Here is a 7,210-nt window from a genome sequence, read left to right on the forward strand (position 1 = left end):
AAACAAGTTTCTCTATTTCTCTACCTTACAATGTCCCTCTTGCTAAGCAGCATCCATGTGCTGATGTTTTTTAATTTATTCTTCATGCCATAGCTCTCTCAAAGCACAATAGAAACACAACTGGAACTTAACCAATCCCCAACATAGAAACACCTTTTTCCAGTGTGAATCTAACTATAGGTTTTACTTTTCCAGGCACAGAAACATTAAATTAAACATACTCAATACTGTACCTTATTTCTAATGTTTGCCAATACAAATATAAATCTCTTAAAACTACCTTTGTTTTCCTAACAATGCATTTAAGAACAAGTAAAACATCAACTCTTTTGTCTCATGCAGAACCAGTCTAAACAGATCAAAATGAAATGCTCATCATAGTAACCAACAATTCTGAAGGATATTATAACCACATCAATTATTAAGTGTAGCTTGCTGTCCTAGATGAAGACTTGGTTTAAACACGACATATAAAGCATTTTAGCAGAACAACGTAGAATTTGTAGTGTCCCTAAAGTTATTTGTAATGCTGCCCAATAATTGATTAAACAGGTATATTTTAGTTCACTGCTGTAAAATATTCAATTTCATGTGAAGCTAAAAATTAACCAGTTAATTGGTGGTATGTAGTGTTAACATTTATAAGCAATGCAACCATACATCTGAGTAAAAAGGATTTTCATCACTTGATATTGTTGGGAAAGCTTCTAATTTTATTACAACTGAATTCATAAGCTGTATTTCAAGGATGTGGAATGAATTTGCTGAACACATGAGGCAGAGTACTGGCATACTTATGGCATTTTCCATTAATAGGGTGAGAAAATTGCAGGAAATTATGGCATGAGTGACTACAGTCATTATGTATGCTAAGACCATAATTGTCTGGAACTTTCTGACCTGTTCCACAGAAGCAGCTGCCATAAAATCTAAACCTCAACAACTTGCAATAACAAAGTGCCTTAAAGGTAGTTAAAGACATCCAAAGGCAGTTCACAGAATTGTTATCAGACAAAAATTGGCAACCAAGCTACATAAAGAGGTATTAAATCAAGTGACTTAAAAGCTTGTTTGATAAGGTGGTTTTAAGGAGCAAGTTAAAGGTCTACAAAAGGCAAAATACTGCAGATACACAAAATTAAAAGCAGTTGCAAGTACTTGGTAGGTCAGGCATTATCTGTTAGACGGAAACAGAGTTAAAGTTTCAGGTCTGTGAGCTTTCATCAGAACTGAGAAACATTTGAAATGTAATAGAAACAGAAAGTGCTGAAAATTCTCAGCAGATCTGGCAACAAATGCGCTTCTGACCGGATGCACCCTCTTCTTAAGGCCCAATGACCTCCAGACTCTCTCCCCCTCTGTCCTATCCCCGGAACCCTAATCACCCTCCTCACTACCCCCCAAGGCCTACCCTACCCTCCCCACCCTGGGTCTCCTGCCACTTCTCCTCCTGTTCCTGGGGCTTAGTTCCAGGCAGCTCACTGCAGCATTGATCCTGGAGCTACCAGAGATTTGCTGGCAAATTAGATTGGCTAACAGCTCTCCAAGACAGAATATCCTCCTAGCAATGAGCAGAAATCCCACCTTATGCAAATCAATACTTGTGCAAGCGTGAAATGACATCAGGCCAGAAACTTGGATCAGCATGGACTAATAAAGGAGAGCCAGCACCAATTTGTTATAGGCAAATCATGCTTGTCTAAAATTAAAGGTTTTTGATGAGTTAGCAGGGAGGGTGGATGAGGACTTGCAAAGGATGTCTGATGAAGTAACACATATGAGACTTGTGAGCAAAAGTGAAAGAAACACCATGGACACAAAATCAGCTAAATATCATAAATCAGAGAGTTGTGGTAAATGGCTATTCTTTGGATTGGACGGAGATATACCATGTTATTCACTAAGATTCAGCGCTAGGACCTCATTGCAGTTGATATTGTGGATATAGACTTTCAATAATATAACAGACACACCAGGATAATTGTCGTAGCCTGTGGATTTGACTACTTACAATATCCCATGTGTTTCATAGCCAATAAATGACATTTGAAGGATATTGTAGAGTGAACTAATATATCTGAGGGAGTATAATGAAAACAGGAATACTCAACAGGTCAGGCAACATCAATGTTCCAATGAAAGATCCTCAACCTGAAAGTTTGGGCTGAATTTTACTGGCCCACGGATGGATATTCCCTCTGATTTTTTTTCCATTTAGCTATGGGATGTGGGCATTGCTGGCTGGGCCCATCCCTACCTGCACTTGAGAAGGTGGTGGTGAGCTGCCTTCTTGAAGCACTGCAATCCTTGCCAACAGCATCAGAAACCTGTCTCCGATAGCTAATTGACCCGGTAAAATATGTGATCCTTTTCCATTGCTGGCAAGTGTGGGGTTGGAACGCGCTTTTTGCCCCAGTGTCACGGTCCTGAACCCCATGGAAAAATTCTGCCTGTTAACTCTTTTTCTCTCCACCGATCTTGCCTGACTTGCTGAACCTTGTCAGCATTTTCTGTTTTTTAATTTCAGATTTCCAACATCTGCAGTATTTTGCTGTTGTACAGTTGAGGAAAAAACCTTGTCCGTGACACGAGGAAACACCTTTCTGTTTGAACAGCATCGTGACAGTTTTTCATTTACATGAACAGCTGGAAAATTAGATTAGGCTTAAAATATTATCCAAAAAATGCTATTGTAGAGGCCCTTCCCATATACTGGATCGAAGTAATAAACTTTTTTACTCAAGCTTTTGAACTGAACAAAACAAGTGATTTTATACATTAGCCAACAGACAGGATTTTGTACATGGGCTTTGGTACCCCACCGTCAGGGGGGGTCAAATGGTCTGAACTGTAGGGGGATGGGGGGGGATGGATACAGTTACCTAACTGATTTTCCCTGAATTGTCCAATTATTGATCAGAGGCAGGCTGACCACCGAATCAAGGGCAGTGGGGTTCACTTTCGAAGCTGGAAGACAGCCTTTTCAGGTTAGTGAGGGAGATGGCGCTTCCATTTTGAAGCATCCTCTCTCCAACTTTAAAAAATATTTAATAAAAAAAAGGTGAAATTGCTGTATGCCAGCAAGAAATATATCTTAAAGGGCATTTGTCTCTTTGTAACCTATACAAAGTATAATCTGGTGTGGTTCAATCCATGATGTGGAGATGCCGGCGTTGAACTGGGGTAAACACAGTAAGAAGTTTCACAACACCAGGTTTCTGTTGGACTTTAACCTGGTGTTGTTAAACTTCTTACCGTGGTTCACTCCAGCCATACCTAGAGCATATCTTCAAAGATAAAATAAAAACATTCAATATTATATTGCGGGCTTTAGTCCCCACCACTCTGGCATTACTTCCAGCTTTCAAATGGCTATTGATATTCCAAATCAGATCAACTTTTCCCAGCGGAAATAGAGATAAACAACACACAGGCAGTTGTGGTTCCTGGATTGTTACCACCAATGACTTTGCTGAATCATGCTGACATGAAGAAAGGGGAAATGGTTCTTGCGTAAGCTCTTAATTAACATTAACCAAATATATTTGTGCTGGCTCAGGGCAAAAGACCAAATTCCACACACAACCAATACTAGCAACACCTTATGACTCGATAAGTTTTGTTTGCACTGGGGTTGTTATCTGGAGCTAACTTAGCTTCCAGGGAAACTTACACTGCTAATATGTTGTTACGATGTGTCAATATGCTGTTACGCCAGTTCAAAAATGCTCCCACAAAATTAGGACTGCAAACAAATTCACAGTAAAATACAGTAGCAAGGGAGATTTTATAATTTAATACAATGTTCAGATTTCAAAAATGAAAAAAAGGAAAATTCTCATTTTTGAGATGCAGCAACTGACTTCGCAGGACTACTCCCTGGAGAACTGAATTAGATCAGGACTCTTCCAATTAGTTCATTCTTTATTTGTTGTGACCATTTCTTGTCTGCTTAGGGGAGCTTTTTGTGATCTTGTCTGTGTATTTATTGATTTTCTCCCACCTGGATTAATTTCTCTGAACCGAGGGGCAGGCTTTTAAAGGGACTGACCTGCTCGTAGGTCAGCAGTAGGTGAGAAACCCAAACATTACAGCAGCAGGCTTTACCATAATATTCACAATATTAGTATCCCGCTTCTGGGCTTCCCGGACAATCACAGAGAGCGGGTGTGATGACAACATATCAATGGAAGAATTTCTAATTAAAGAAACCAGGTCAGGAGTCAGAGTGACTGAATTCTACATTCATTCTTGAGGTTTCAGCCACTACGTGAATGGAAGCAAGATGTGGAAAGGCTATTCCGTGGCTCTCCACCCTGGGGGACCTGCTGCAGGGCTCAGACTGCTGTGAACTGCTTCTTCCCATAGATCTAAGGAGAAAGGCCAGTCTCAAACCAAGCAGGTGTGGATGGAGATGGCTGAGGAAATGAACAGCAGAAGTATGGGCCCTTGGACCTGGATGCTTTTTGTGCAAGAGTTTCAAAGACCGCATGAGAGAAGGATAGGTGAGTGGCATAACAATTTCAAGGTGACAATTCCTGCACTGACTGCGCAAAGTATCCTCCTGCACAGCCCTCCTCACACATCCACACTTCGCAGCTCTGCTCATTCCTCTGTCGAGCCACCTCCTTACATCCTCATCTGAACAGCAAATGCTCACACTCACCCTAATCTTACTGTCATATCACACCTATGCTTCCCCTGCCATTCTTCACACATTCAATTCCTCAAAATCAGCACTTTGTTTTCTCTCTTTGTATGAGAGGAAAGAACAGAACAAGAGCCATAGAACCAGGGGCAGGTGGTGGGGGGTGTCGGGTGGGGAGAACAGGAGATGAGTGACCCTCCAACCTCTGACCACTGCAGAGGACGAAGCCTTGGAGATGAGCAGAGTGGTGGAATGGCCATTGGTGATGGGAAAATGGGGGTTCCCCCAGACGTCAGGTGACAGGATTGGAAATCACTGCCATGGCATAAAGCAATCACTCCTGTTGAGTTGCTGTCACCACAAACTGAAATGTGAACCATGGTAGAGTTTTAAGCCTTTTCCCATGTCAGTTCTGATTCATATCTTTCATCCCCATAGGTCCATCAGACATGACACAAGAGCTGGAGCAGGAAGCAGCCAAGGATTCTGCAGAGTTGTGCACTCTGTGGAATAACCATCACACAAATCTTGCACATCCTCCACCAGCTCAGAAACACACACTTCAGTGGGGGTTCCAAGGGAGTTGATAGGTTGGTCACGGGGGGAGTGCGTATGTCAAGTGAGCAAGATTAATTGTTGGAGACAAGGATAGCAGTGAAGTGTCCCTGTCAGAGGGTGCAGGACACTGCAAGCTCTGCTTCACTGGACGCAAATGCAGAACCTGCCCCTGCACAGGAGAATGGTATCACTAGAATGGAAGACAACCAAAGGGTGTGAATGCGATGGACAGTGGGAATTTTTGTTTTGCGAGGGGTGTTTAGAAAGTAAGAAGTTTAACAACACCAGGTTAAAGTCCAACAGGTTTATTTGGTAGCAAAAGCCACACAAGCTTTCGAGGCTCTGAGCCCCTTCTTCAGGAGGGGCTCAGAGCCTCGAAAGCTTGTGTGGCTTTTGCTACCAAATAAACCTGTTGGACTTTAACCTGGTGTTGTTAAACTTCTTACTGTGTTTACCCCAGTCCAACGCCGGCATCTCCACATCATGTTTAGAAAGGGCATGGCTGGGGTGCGGGAGGAGGGGACGTGGCTGGGGTGCGGGGGGCGAGTGAGCGGTTGGGGTGCGGAAGGCGGGTGCACGATTGTGGCGGGGGGGGGGGGTGCTGATGGGTGGTCGTCCTGCATTGTTAAACCACAAGGCTTCACACACTCCGGTGATGTGAGAAATGCATGGACGAGTCTGTCGTGGGCTAGTTGGTGAACATCTGCAGGTACCCTGCCCATCTATTCCTCAGAAGATGCAGAGCATTTCTCATCCACCTTCTCCTGCAGCACCGGTCGCCTCTGTAGCACTATGTTGGACAAAACACAGCAGCAGACCTCAACTCTTCACAGCAGACCTCAACTCTGCCTTGTTGGTACTAATCCTTGAATTACTTCTTCAGCAACCCAATGATTTTTAGGTTAATGTCCTCGTGCTCACGTGACTCCACTGCATCATATTGTTTCTCACAGATGTCATCAGCCACGTCCTTAGAGAGTGGCTCTTGTCTCCAAGGAGGCACCTGCTGACTGTTTGCAGGTACACATCTGTGGGAGATGAAACTTGTGCAGAATAAAATTATTGAGGCAGCTTCATGATATCTTGTACTGACATGCATGAATACCTGCCAGTGGTCATATACAAGCTGAATACTGGTTTTGATTAATAAATACACATAGATGATCTGAGGGTACCTTGCTTGTCACAGATGTGAACTCTATGATTCCATGGATCAATGAGAATTCAACCATTGCAGCAAATGCAAGAGCCTGTTGGCTCAGAATGGTCTCATTGGTAGCAAAGTGGTCAACGCTGACTGCTTTGCCAAACATGGCATAGGCCTTTTGGGAGATACCAGGTGTGTCACCAATAAAATCCTGGACAGAGCCTGATGAGAGGAAATTCAGGAGTTTCATGACCTTGATGGCCATTGGCAAAGAATACCCCCTTGGCCCTCTTCAAAGCAGGTCATTTTCTAGGAGGCTGCAGATGTTCGTAACAATGTCATGAAAACCTGAGCGATCTGAGGCACTGTTGCTCTCTTATTTTGAGGAAATTGAACCAATTACATTTTAGCTACAGGCTACTGTTGGATTTGCACATGAATGCCAGTGTGCATCAACATACCATACCATTTTTCAGAAAAATCTGGCCTAAAACTTGCAGCAAAATGTTTGAAACGTGTGAAAGACTAAGACCTTACCCTGTAATTTTTTGAATAAAACAAAGAGATACATTCATTGCTGTCTCTAAAATTTTCAAACTGGACACAGACTTAAAATGGCTGAATCTATGTCTGTCTGTGACTCCAAACAAAAGAAGCTACCTGGCAGTATTGGAGAAACAGCCACCACTAATAAAGAGGGAAACAAAATAACAGCTTTCAGTTTCAGATAGGTAATAAGAGGAGAAATTAGTACTGTTTAATTTAAGCCCCATTCCTGTCTGTAACAAACGTATATTGGTATTATGTTAGTGTCATTACACTGTTCTAGAGGGGATTTCCTGTTTGTTACTCTGGCA

The sequence above is a fragment of the Mustelus asterias genome, chromosome 5, assembly GCF_964213995.1.
Source record: "Mustelus asterias chromosome 5, sMusAst1.hap1.1, whole genome shotgun sequence".
NCBI lineage: Eukaryota > Metazoa > Chordata > Chondrichthyes > Carcharhiniformes > Triakidae > Mustelus > Mustelus asterias.